The sequence below is a fragment of the Balaenoptera ricei genome, chromosome 3, assembly GCF_028023285.1.
Source record: "Balaenoptera ricei isolate mBalRic1 chromosome 3, mBalRic1.hap2, whole genome shotgun sequence".
Classification (NCBI taxonomy): Eukaryota; Metazoa; Chordata; class Mammalia; order Artiodactyla; family Balaenopteridae; genus Balaenoptera; species Balaenoptera ricei.
In genome coordinates, this window is record NC_082641.1 from 100,012,571 (window position 1) to 100,027,369 (window position 14,799).

Here is a 14,799-nt window from a genome sequence, read left to right on the forward strand (position 1 = left end):
AAATAGCTCCTCTATACGACTTCCCAATAGACCTTCTGATCATCAAAGCTCCAATTTTCAGCCGGATTTAACTTCTGCTTCTCCCTTGTTCCTTTTATCCAAGTAAATTGAATTTTTTGCCAAGTCTTTGTGTGTGTGTGTGTGTGTGTGTGTGTGTGTGTGCATGTGTGGTAATGCCATTCCCACTCCCACTCTCCTCAGAGAGGCTTTTATCCTTTACATCCTGACATTACATTGCCTCCTGCTTGTCACTCATACTCTTGCCTCAGCTTCAAGTCCATTCTGCAGATATCCAACAGAAAAATTTTCCTTTCATCATTTCATCTCAGTCCAGAAAATTTTGAAGGCTCAGGATCATCTGCTATTTAAAATTCTTAACTGTGGGCTTGGCAGTTCTAGCAAAAACCTTTCCAAGGCTGCTTTTACGAGTGCCCAATCTAGGAAACTCAACACTGATAAGACTGCTCCCGCCAAGTAGTCAAAATGACTATAACCCCCAGGCAGTCCTTACTCAGTTCCTGTTGCTGCACCTTCTCCTGGCCCCAGCCTGAAATAATTTCTCCTCTCTGTTTCAAGAGGGGAGCTTTTGTAAATCTTGTGCTGTAGACTTCCACTATTTATTTGAATCCTTTCATAACAAATAAAATATATAAAAAAAAAATAACTGGTAAAATGGGTACAACACAGGTAAAAATTCAAAAGTATAAAACTTAAAAATGCCTTTGGAAAAAATAGCCAACTGTTAATTAAACAAATATGAATTTAAATGTATATCACCTCTCAAATTAACAATATTGTGGAAAGGCAATTATTTACCATCTACTCTCACTGGCAAAAAAAAACCCATAGGATATTAGAGTAGAAGAAACTTAATATGGTTAAATCCAGTCCCTTCACTTAATACGTTATAAAATTGACCTCTTAGTAGGACAAATAAACTCATGCAAATTCATGAACAGAAATGGAAGTTTCCTCACTTGATATGAAATTTATTCCTGGGAACTTAAAACAAGCAATTCCCAGTAGAAGACAGATTGCTGCATATTGGTGTGTGAGAAATGGAATCTTGGCAGAGAAGAAGAAATAAGTAAGAAAATTTGAGCTAGTAATGTAAAGTGTTATCACATATGCAGAAAGTGCTAGGCAAAGAGAAGGAAGGGAAGCAAAAAGAAAATTGAAATAAGGTAAGCAATTAAAATCTTGTACCTAAAAACTGAGCTGAATACAATGGAATAAAACGAAGGCTATGCACTTAAATTAATACGTGAAAGTTTAGTTGTATTTTTTACTGCTTAGACTAAGGTTATATAGTATGCCACTATTTTATTTGACTTTTTTTTTTTTTTTAATTTGAAGATACACTCTGACAGCAATGTGGGAGAAAGCCCTTTATCCTCCCAGGGATGTAGCCAGCTGATAAGAGGGATTGGTGAGAGTCAGGTGTGTTGTATAAATATTCTCATGAGATTGAGGCTTTTAGTTAGGTTTATATTCAGTCTTTCGACTGTATTCCTTCAGGATCCATTTTATCCTAAGCTCTATCCAGATCACTACGATGGTGTAGTTGGGGACAACGGAGTACTCTCAGCTGACAAGGACCACAGTGCCAGATTCAAAGATAAAAGAGGTAAATATGATTTGCAACTGGAGTCTTACAGATGACATTAGATTCTCCTTAAGCCACCCTAAACCTGGCTCCAGTTACTGGACTAAATGTACAAGTTGTATGAGTTTTCTTCCCAGTGAGAAGATTCTAATTATTTTTCCATGGTTCTGTTCAGCACTTGCATCAAATTTATTTCCTAAGCCTAGAGAACTGAAGGCCCATGTTGTTTTGTTTTCTGTAGAGCGCCTATCCTGTGAACTGAGTCCGGAACATACTATTGTGCTTGATAAAATCACTTTGATAAAGATCAACAGCGCTCTCAATATATATTTGTTGATGGAATTCATAGAATGAACAATCAGTTGTGAAGTGTTTTATTGATTACCATTTTCTATAGCTTTTGCCATGGATCTTATTTAATGTATTGTTCCTTGCAATGTTTGGGGAGAATGGAATGAAATTTGAAAAGACTATTTCTATACCTTTGGTTCAGTGTGTTTGAGAGTTTCCTTACTGATAGTTAAAAAGTGTGACATTTACTTAGCTTAAAGCTATAAAGGTTAGCTCTCATAAACTTCCTAATCCATGAAATGAGGGAAGCTATTCTGAATTTCTTGTAACCTATGGGCTGATATAAATAGTAGCTGATACACACTAGTCCTTTAAACAACAGAGGAATGGAACTGCATCTGGCAGTATGTACTATCTTAAGGTATCGTAGGTAATTTTCCATATTGAATTAGATACTAACGATGCATCTGGGCTTATATACGCAAACAGAATTGTGGGAGGGTTTTTTTTTTCAGTGTCAAACTTCAAACACAGAAGCTAATATAAGAACACAGGTACTTATACTCCTTTCTGAACTTCCTAGGAAAACAGCTTCTTAAAAATGGGTGGGAGAGGAAACAAACACCAGTGAAGGTGGTAGAGAAGGAGAAAAGATGCCTGTAGATTCTGAGCGGACAGTGCTGTGGAAAACAGAGTTTCCATCTGATCTTGCATCTTGGAAATGAGCCGGGATGGGGACAGGGTTTCCACGAGTGGGAAACTGACTCCATTGGCTTGAGGTTCTCTTTAATCTCCTTTCCTGGCCTAGGAATGTGTTGCAAATCTGAAAGAATGCAGGGTTCCTATAAAAGAGTAGTGCTAATTGTACCAAAGAAAAACTGATGTTTTCCAGATGGAGAGATGAGAAATCTGAGAATATATGTTCTAAAAATTCTTAGAACTGGATGGTATAGAAACTAGAGCACCATTGTGCTGAGGAATATTTCAGATCTTGTGAGTCTATTCCTTTACTTTCCTGATATACCAATGTGGATCTCAGTGCTGGCTAAACATCAGAATCACCTGGGAAGATTTACACCCTGAGCCCTATCCTGAGCCAATTAAATCAGAATCTCTTCATGGTCGGCCCAAACATTAGATTGTTTTAAAATTATCCAGGTGATTCTAGGATATCAGCATGTTAAGAAGCACTAAATAATAATATACAGAGAATGATACATCTGATATTAATTATTTCATCCTAATTGCAGCAGCATGAAATGAGTATTAATGGAATCTGTTTACATTTTCCTTTTCCCATGTAAGCAAGAGACAGGAATGTACTTAGAAATCTATATTTTAAAGAGTTTCTGTGAAGCAGTAAACTCTTGTTTTGGTTAATGCAGCATTAAAAAAGTAATTAATTTCTGAGCTAGAGATCCATTTAAGGTAAATTTGAAGTGAGGAATGTATGTCTTTATGTATTACCTTACCACTCAAAGTTTCTGTGATTGACTGCGTCAATGGCTGTTTTAAAAAGTGAAAAGTAAAATTTGATGTTAAATTGTGACAAAGACCAAAAGTTGAATTGCATGCATTTTAAGAATATTGCTTGAGAATCAGTAATGTACAAGGAATCAGTAGTTCTAATCTGACTATGAATATAGAATATTATTCTAATTTTATGACAGTAATTCATTGTTATGTGTTATTCAGATTTGCTGATGGTACAAGGAATCAGTAATTCTAAGCTGATTATGAATATAGAATATTATTCAAATTTTATGACAGTAATTCATTGTTATATGTTATTCAGATTTGCTGATGGTGCATTTAAGCTAAAGTATCAAATATAATATTCTGACATTGCTAGAAATCTTATATTATTCATGGCCTCTCTGAAATTCTACTTTCTACAAGTCATGCTGATTAATTATAACAAATTCATATATATTTTGGTATTTTCCACATGTGCTTTAAACAAACTTTAAGTGTCTGTATATTTCTTTCATTTTTACACAAAGGAAGTAGAAGTCAATTTTCAATTGTTTAGAAAAACATTCTTCATAACCTCTTCAAGATAATGTTTTCTATTAATTATGTTTATTTTTTATAATCAACTTATTGTTCACACTAGCTTTAACAAATTTTAAATTTTTCTTTATTCCTTTGTTTTTATGCTCCTTGGCTAAGGAAGTAAAAGTTATTTTTGACATTCAGGACATAAGCTATCAATAAGAACATAATCATTAAAAGTATTCAAATTCTCTATTAAATATTAAAGATAACAGTACTTATAATTTGTAGTGCTCTTTTCTGATCCTATGGTAATTATGCTTAGAAATAAATATTGCCAGTTAATAAATTGAACTGGAGCCTGTCATAGGATGATGTGGATAGAAAAAAGTTGTAAAATATTTCCATTTAAAAATTTTTCAAGTATTCCAATAGATCTTGATATGTCATTGATTGCTTATTCTATAACAGAAAAGTCACCTTTGAAAAAGCATTTTTATTCAAAAATTCACATATCTTTTATCATTCCCCTTTAAGGGCCATGTAGCAAAGTTTAGAGAAATGGAATCTACTTAAAATGGGTGTAAAAATGGCTCCAAATAGTCTTAGGAGTGATCCTACTACAGAATAGAAAGCCATTTTCATATTCATGAAAATCAAACTGATAGTGACTTGTGTTTTATCTTTTACTCAGAGAGCAGCTTGGAAGGATTTCTTTGGGTTAACTCTGGAGCACATTTAGACTCATTTGGTCTTCGAGATTTTGCATTTAGTATTAATGAACATGCCATCCCCTTGCCTCCTGATGTAATGACACTCTGATATTCCTGCTCCATGATTGTATCAGTTCCTAAAGAGAAAACTTTGTAGTTTGGCTTAGGGAGCATAATATTTGCCCTCTCTGCTGGGAATCTGGTGTGGATAGCACTGTATTTGCGCTGTAAACCTTCTACATCCTCTGGACAGGATGCAGCTGTCAAAAAGCCCCATCATTGTTATAGGCACTAATGTGCAGACCATTCCGCCGGCCCAGCAGATGCTGGAAATAGAACTTGCTGTTAGATTCCTTGAATCTGTTCTTACATAAAAAATACAACGGATTTTTTTAAAGTTGTTTAACTACCATATCATACCAATATACCTGATCTTTGAAAAAAGACATTTGGGATTTTCAGGGATCTGTATTCAGAGAAGAATTGTGTTCTTTGAAAGAGAGGGAGATAGAGATAAAAGCAACATTTACTAAGCAACCGTTATTTGCGATGTTAGGTACTTTGTTTTTATTTCTGTAACATTTTATTTCATGAGAGAGACGGATGGAATTCAAGCATCTATGGCAATATCAACTCCAATAAATCTGATTGGTTCTTAAATTGTTTTCTATAATCCTATGTTTGACCCTTTCTTTTAATTAAAAAGAAGAAAATGATTCAAAGTAATTTTAAAATAATGTTGGGTATCTTTCATATACTATTTTATTTAATCCTTATAACAACACTTGTCAAAGAAAAATAGCTCTGACAGGTTAAACAGGCAAGGATGACTATTCAAAACTATTGCAACAAGGGACGAAGACTGAGCTCAGCTCAGCTGAAACAAGACAGGAGCATTTTTAGCTGTGATAAGCTGGTGGGAAGAACCTTCACTGGGTGAGGTTGGCCCACGTGATGACGCCACCTCTGTTTGCTGATTGCCTCCACCCTTTCTCAGAGATTGGGAGATAAGGGCAGGGATGCTATCTTTCTTGATGATTACACTTCATAAATGATGGCTCCATGTGGAGAAAGACATTCCTGGGTTTTAAAACTGGCAAGAGGCTGAGAGAAGATCTACATCTCAAAGGGCAGAGTGAGAACTTACTACTAAAAATTTTCTAAAGTAAATTTCTGAGAAAAGGGAGGTCAGAGGAAGAACTCTGCCTGAAATTGAGTCAAGCTGAGCGGAATGTGAAGGCTGTCTTGATTACCTTTAAGAGAGATGTTTATTCCCTTGTTACTAAGACCCTGAGGCTTGGAGAGGTTACGTTTACTTACCCTAGGTCTCCCAGCTATTAAGTGACAGAGTTGTGACTAGACCATAATTTTGATCTGCTCCAAAACCTGTGAACTTTCCAGTACACTGCAGCCTTGTGAAAATACCAGGCGAGAAGTCAACACTGGCCACATCAGAATTTTCAAAGAGTAAGTTCTTAGTTATTTTCCTAAAGCTCTCCAGCTCCTTTAAGGAAAGGATTGTCTCTGACAAAGTTTTGTTCATTTGAAACTATTGTATGCTACGTGTTCTATAGTTTTCAACAATCTGAATATTTTATTGACTTAAAAGTAGATGCATCTTTAGGGCAAGAGCCATTTAATCTGCTTGCCTGTCATGTTCCTTATTCCTAATAAAGGCTTCTTACAGGCAGCAAATGAGGATCTCTTAGGATATTTATGAAACAGCTGTAAGAAATTTCCATTTTTCTGTCAAATGTAAATCATTTGTTCATAGTACTTATGAGTTAAGACACCATTTTTGATAAAGGGAAGAAGAAAAGAAGGAAAGTTAAGGGAAATAACTTGAACTATTAATAAATGGAGTTTCTTTCATTAAAATCTTAAGAGAAACGTTGTTAGGGGCTCTGAAGGATAAGGGGCAATTCTGTTGCATATCAGAATTAGGCGTGGCAGCTGGGGAGGCGTCACCAGGCTCAGATTCTTATGGTAGGGTATAAACCGATGACCCAGGGAGACTGAAGTAACCAATTGGTTACTGATCAGTTTTTAGCTTCTAAGAATGGAAGGGAGCATGTAAGTTTCTCTGCACAGAATCAGCAACTATGAATATGTTTAATGTTTTTCACTTTAATAAATTTAGTCCTTTTTCAGGGTTTCTGATGACAGTAAAGATACTTTTTACCCTCAGCAAAATCTCTTCTTGAATTTAGTAACTGCCAGGATTAATCCTTTACCTTTCCCAGCGATTCATTTACTGTAAGAAACATGGTCAATGTTGTTCATTCCTTGCTTTTAATCTTAGGATGTTTGAAAGACAAGAGACTTTTTTTTTTTTTGGATAATGAATGTATCAAAAGCTAGAAAATTCCAACCAATGTTCTAATCATGTCTATCATTTATTTATTTCAACTTTTCAATAGAATGGTGATTACTCATTTTTCTTCTATCAAAAGGGTCATTTTCTTTTACAGTAGCACTAATGAGCTCCTGGTTGGATTTTAACTGTCAGGAAATGATTTCCTTAGGATACCTTAAATGAAATTATCTTAAAACATCTTTACTTGAATATGTCAATGTTCTAGTAAACCTCAGACAGGGAAAAGCTAAAAATGCTGTTATTATTGTTGAGGAAATAAATTGGATAGGGTAAAGAAGACACTCATGATTTTATGAGGTACAAGGAGCCATTATCAAGTATTGTAAACACTAGGAGAAAGATTATTATGGGTTGTATTAAGCATATCTATTTCAGAAGGAGATCAGAATTAAAGTAAATGTACATGCATAGCTTCAGATTTTTAAGAGTTTGGGAAAAGAAAGCAGAATTAAAGAAGGTGCATGGGCATTATCAAACACATTTAGTTTAAATTAGCATTTAGTTATAATGGTATCTTCAGGACATTTTTGACTAATTACCTGCAAATGATGCCAACACTAATAGTGAGATTTTTTCAGGGAAGAATTTTATCATTGTCTGTTCAAAATATCTTCTGCATTAATTTTCAGTCTTCAGCATTCCCTTCAAAAATCTTTATAATTACACCTAATCTTGTGTATGATAGTCTCTACCTGGCAAAATTTATACTGAAAATAAACAATTTTTATTAACTCTATGATCTTAGTTTGATATTTCAAAACCAGGACAATGGCCTGATTTAAACAGCATGAGTTTTGGTGATGGTTTATTATCACATTCACAGTGGTTTGTTACAAGTTGATATACTTAAGTGTTTTGAATTTATAAAATGTTTGTCCTTCTAGAAACAAATACCGTTTTAGTAATATCACAACTGTCTTGAAACAAGGATATTCTTTCTCTCTCGTGATACTGGAATTTTTTCAATCTATATTTTGGAAGGAAGACTTATAATTTGCATTGTACAGCTTTATTCTTTCAAGCATTTGCCCCAAATGGACTATAGAATTTCTAAGTTTTCAAGAAGATTAAATTTTACAAAAGTAAACAGACTACAACTTGATGACTTGTAGAAGGGATGGGGCACTTAATTGGATACATATCTCAGTTTAATCCTTGCTAGCCCATCTGCCTCCGAATTCCAAGTAGTGTTGATCTATCCTGGAGAAGTTGGGGCTATAGGAAGTCCTAAAGGTGAGAATTTTTGTTAGCCTGCGATTGTTAAGCAAGACCCAGTATTATTGTGACTATAGAAGGCATAGAAATAGATGTTTTAGAATTTAGAGATTATTTGGGCCAAATTCTCGATTAAACATGAAGAACTGAACCCAGGACTCTTAACTTCCTATTAAGTATGCTTTTCATCATTATTCCAAAAGTGTAAAGTAAGTCATAAATGGAATTTGACGTGACATGTGTTGGAGAGTCAATATCAGGGCAACTATAGAAGTAGTTCATGTGCACTCACTGATGTCTCAATGCAAAGTGAAGGCAAGTCAAATTCCCTTTTTTATTTCCAAGCTTGTCTGTGGGTAACTGGACAGGGAGTCAGAAACTCAGTAGTAATCAGGGAACAGACTGACAATGTAAAAGAAGTTGGATGTTTGTCTATGAGAAAGACAATAGGGAGTGGTGAGCAGGGACCTTTGAAGACTCTCATGGACCAAAGACACCCTTACATTCAAAGATCCTTCCAGCATGACATCACATACATTAAAATACTCCCACGTTGTACATTAAATAGAACTTGCTGTTAAAAGTTTGGATGGATATTTAGAATTTCTTTTCGAAATTATTTGTCTACAATTAAGTATTTTGATTGAGAGTTGTCTATAATGTCTTCATAATCATATTAACTACATAGTCAGAAATACATATGAATTTTTGCCAAGAGAGAATATTGTTTTCAAATGTAATAAATTTTACCTATATGCTAAATTAAGATGACTGAATTTAGCATAATGTTACATTTTATAAGCATGTAATTAAATTCATTGACTTTATTTTGTAAAGGGTCTTTTTTTTAATTTATCATTTTGGGGGCATTAAAGGAGTCTCAATTATTTTCAGTTACTGAAAATCCCATAGGCCCTAGTTACTCTGCCCATATATCCAATAGAAAATAAAAACCAAAAACTTATTAATTGGGGCATGTGACCAGCATGTGCATTAACATTAGAAGTATTTTAAAATACTCAACCAAGTAGTCTGGACTACCATGTACATAGTAGCTCACTCACCTTACCCCATGTACACTCATCTCATTTTGAATACAGATGTATTCTTAGTGTGTATTACTACTATATTAATTTTCCATTGCTGCTGTAGCACTTTACCACAAACAGTGATTTAAAATCACCCAAATGTATTACCTTATCATTCTAGAGGTCAGAAATCTGAAATGGTTTTCACTGGACTAAAATCAAAGTGTTGGCAAGGATATGTTTCTTTCTGGAGACTCTAGAGAAGAATTCTCCAGACTTTTCCAGCTTCTAGAGGCAGCCTGCATTCCTTGGCTCATGACCCTTTCTCCATCTCTAAAGCCAGCAATGACCTGCTGAGTTTTTCTTACATGGTACTATTTTGGCACTGGCTCTTCTGTCTCCCTCTTCCACATTTCACGGACTCTTGTGATTATATTGGCCCACCTGGATAATCTAGAATGATTTCCCATATCAAGGTCAGTTGGTCAGCAACTTTTATTTTATCTGCAACCTTAATTTCCCTTTTCCATGTAACCTAACATAGTCATTGATTCCTGAGATGAGGATGTAGACGTCTTTGGGAAACCATTATTCTGCCTACCACAACTACAATAATTGTACTTGTTTACTTATTTTCATCTGTTTCTTTCCATTGGAGTATAAACTCAGTGATAATATATAAATAGGAAACGAGAATTCAGAATCAGAAAAATCTTTGAATTTAAAACATATAATTAAACCATTGATATTACAGATTAAAAATCTGAGTCCAAAAGTCATTAAGTGACTTACTCAGGTTCCTTCAGCTCCATAGTGGGTCAGACCCTGGGACTTCTAGTCAATAGTTTTCTCTCTGTTATAAAACTGTCTGTCTATAATGCACCCCCTTTTTCTGCATGCAATATAATTTTGAGTTTAATAGTTGGTTGAATTCATAGAATGTAGGTACCATGAAAGTTACTTGTAGGATTTAAGTATATAATACTACAGTTAATAAATATGAATGTAATTAGAATGATATAAAAGCCTTTGAATCTACCTTGACTTTAGTCAGTAATCTTTTTCTAGGCTATTCTCCTATATCACAGCCCAAGTTATATCAGAAAGCTGCTCTTCAGCCAAAATTTTGATACATTTCTAAGATCCATGAATCTTACTAGTGCCCCAAGGGTTTGGTTTATGTAATTGGTATATTATGATTAGAAAACAATTAAAAAGGACAGTTCTCTGACTTAATGTCTTATTTTGTTCAGGTAATCAATTTCTCCTTATTTTGTTCAGGTAATCAATTTCTATAATATTATATTAAATAGCAATATTAAGTTCATGAAAAGAAGTGTCCACAGAAGTAAATGGCATATGTTATTATTATAGTCAGTGATTAATGTTGGGCAACCTGTTAGAATTTTTATTAAAATCAAATATAGAGGTACAGAATGTAAAATATGTAATTGGAACTGATTTAGTTCTGAAAAAGTGTTATGATAAAAATTACTTTTTGCCAGAAGTGACTTGGAGTAGGGAGTATAGAAATTAAATTGGTTTCCTAAGTCTGATCTTCAATAAGCAGCAACCTTGTTAAACTTTGAATCCTACATGCTCTGCCTTTAAAATAAATTATAGAACTTTATTATGAGAGGCACAAGCTACTGTGGAAGCTGTTTTGATTTCAGTGTTTCATGTTTACATCCTTTGCAAGTCAATGAAAAATATATAAACACCCACACACATATATTTAATTTATGACAAAATTGAGTAATAAGCAAGCTGTAAGTGAATGTGTCCCAGATGCATTCAGAAGTTAAAATTAAGTGAAAATATTCTTATTTATGCTAATACTTCATATACTGTTTAATATGATTTCCATTTAGGAATATTAAATAGTAACCAACCCTTTATCACTATGAGATAAAGTTTTCTTTATGAGCTAATACCATGTCATTTTGCATTATCATGTTCTTCTTACCATGTTAAGAAACAAAGCAAAAGCAGGTGAAAGCAGCGGTGGTGTGTACAAAAAGCAAAATAAATTACTTGATGTTTTTCCTTTTGTTATTCTGTGGCTATTCCAGAAAATGCACTATTTTTGAAGTTTGCACCAATATCTCTCATCTGCCTATCACAAATTTTAAACAGAAAAAGTGGGAGAGCCTGGTAAAAAAGCATCTCCAGAAATATTCCAACATGGAGAAATGTCAATCACAAATGGGAAAGTCTAGAAGCCTTTTCTCTGTCATCATCTTCTCCCACACCCTTGCTTACATTCATTCAACATATTTTTGTCAGGCTCCTTCTTTGTCCAACTGCTTTCCAAATCCCTCCCCTTCCCTGACTCTGTGGCCAGCAGAGATCTGTCTTCCCACCTACATGACTGGTTCTCTCAGGAAGCATCACCAACTTCCTGTTGTTCTTTGAATCTACGTGAATTCCACCATTTTTTTTCTTTAACTCTTATTAAATTTTTGTATATTTCCATTGGCTAAAAAACCTCCATGGTTTCAACTCTCTACTCCATAAACACCACCAGTCATGTGCAGAGCATTAGCATTTCATCACAGTATTTATGTTTTGTTCTTCCTTCCTTCCCTAACTACATTACCAGCTATACCCCTTGAAGACAAAACTGCATCTGTTCTGCCTTGTATCACCAGTGATGGCATAATTCCTGAGATGAATATAAGGCTTAATACCTAGTTGTTGGATGAATACATAGAATGAATGAGTGAGTGAATGAATCATGATTCCTGAGAATTTTCTCTACACGAGACAGTGTGCTGAGAGCAGGTGAGGGAGATGGACATTTCATTTTATCACTGAACTTAGAGTCTAACAATAATTTCTATAATTGTTTCACCCTTGCTTGACAATTATTTTGATCTTAAAGTATTTTATTATAATTCAGTGATGAACATCTTACTAAAGAAAGTTCTTCTTCACTAATACTTTCAAACAAATTTCCTGTTGTACAGTCATTCAGGTCAAAAGGTATGAACACTTTAAGCTGTAAGTATTCCTTAACTCCTTCACTTTTTATGTAAAATAAGGGAGTTCTAACTATTGACTTATTCTTGTTTATATTTTTAGCCAGAGGAAAAATGTTTAAGGGGAATATTGTAGTTGTGTATAGTTTACTTCTAGTTAAATCATTCTTCCTGAGTTTATCTTCTAGTTATCTTTGATCATTTATTTTTGAAAACTTCTGAGGGAACTCATGGGTAGCCTGACAAAAATAATGTTTTGATTAATAAAGTCATATGGGATAGATTTGCATAGAAATCACAAAGCTGTTTCTTACACCTATGTATTTTCAACTTTCTACTCAGTCACTGGCTACAAACAAGATTGCAATGCTGTCTGTCACATATACAGTCTTTCTTCTTGCTTAGTAGTGATCTAGAAAGAGGATGGCATTTGATTTAAAAAGAAAAGGGCCTGATATGAGCAGTGTGTGATATTTCCTTTGTGAAGAATTTGGTGTATTATCCCCCTCATCTGAAGCTCTCCAAGAATCTGGGCTCCTTATTTGAAAAATGAACTATACCATTTAGAGTCAAGAAAGTATTCATTAAAGTTGAATGTCAGAAAGGAAACTTTACCAACAACTTTTAATGTTTTATCATTTAATATACGTATCGAGATAGAAATTCTAAGTGAGATTTGCTTTTTACATTTAATTTGTAGCTTACATTCAGTACTACAATTTGAAGTGATAGAAATTGAATATTCTGCTTTTTTTTCCTTCTACAGTCTAGAAATGAATTGTTAATAGACAAAAGATAAATGCCTTGTGGATTCAACCCATCATCTTTGTAATACAAGATACCGGCTAGAACTTTGATTATTGGAAGTTCATATTGCAGATGCTATTTCAGAAATCCTGTAAAGTACTTCTCTGATGCAAAAGATAAAGTTTTTGCTAAATTTTCTAGAAATAGTCTGATTTACATTCTACATTAAAACTAGAGTTTATTATTCATTTAACATATTTGAGGTCTTACTCAGTAAAGTGGAAAAACTGACGTTACCTAGGAGACATTGGTCACAAATATCAGGAAACTCCAACCCATCAGGCTTAATTTAAAAAAAAAAATTTAAATAAATTAAATTTCATACCAAGAAGACACATGACTCCAGGGATGGTGGTTCAGTAGCTAAATGATATAAGCGAGAAGCCAGTTTTTTTCTATCCTTGGTGTCTCTGGCAAACTGCCTTCATGATTGCTAAATGATTTCTGCAGCTACAGACATCACATGAGGACTCATAAGTCTCCAAAGAAGGAGAGCAGTCAGCTCCTTCTTGATTTTTTAAAAAGACTTAAAAAATCTTTTCGAGAAGCCACTTAAAAGTCTTCCCTTCACTTCTCATTGGGCAACATTGTGTCTAACAACTATGCCTAAACCAATCACTGGAAATAGAAGAGAATTACAATGTTAAGCTACTATCCATGGTTTACCCTGGACCAGGAAACATAATGCCCTTTCCAGGACTACATAGCATATAGGGGTGCACCTAGAATAGAATCAGGACTCTGCTATCAAGGAATTATGTACAGGGATTCAGCCTTTGTTAGGCGACAAATATTACCTCCACAAGTATTACAAATTAAACTAGGTCCTGGCCCTGAAGAATTTTACAGTCTAGTGTGGGAAACTAACAGGACAATAAAGGATTGTAAACAGTATCCCAATGTATACCACTAATAGGAGTATGTACCAGTTGTTACAGGGGTTATGAAGAGAAGCACTGAGGAGGGGCATATGATTTTAGATTGAGAGGAGAAAATGGAGATAATGAGGATAAGACCAGAGGCCAAATATTAATGCTGTGTGTTTATGACTGCAGTTCAGGAAATATGTTATGGTTTTCAATTTTTCAGTGCATTGTTTTAACAAATTGTGAAAGGTGTCTTAAAGATTTTTGTTGTTGCTTCAGTCACATTATAGTTTTAATTTTCAAATAAGATATGCTATTCTTGGAATATGTATGTACAAAGTGATATCTAAAGCTTCATTATAGCTTTAGAGTTTGTTATTTCATACCAGATGAGTGATTTATCAGAGTCATAAGGACAGTGATGATAGATGATCATGATGTTATAGTCATGTTGGCTCCATTAGTTTGACTGTATGTGAAGGCATATGGATTGTAGGAAATATTTTATTCTGAGCTTTTGTTTTGGTATATTAAACATCATTAAGCATTACACAATAAATTAACTCCATCAAGGTAATTGCCAATTACACTGTCACATAAATAGCAGAAAATGTGTTGCCTTTTTCAGTTTTTCTGTTGTAATTATAATCATTAAAGGAGAGACAGAGTAGAAATGATGACATTTTGGGTTGTAGCTGATGGGAACATTTTTATGCTCATTAAATCCATTTGCAAGCAGTACTATGATTTCAGACATGTTGTAAAACAACAACCAGAAAAGCCAGTATTTTCTCATGAAATGCATGTTCCCAATTCTAAGTGAGACTAGGAAAACAGCATGATAGTTATAAGAGAAATCATTTAAATAGTCTCAACTTTCTATTTGTGGAAGTGTTCTAATAACAGAAACTAATGACACA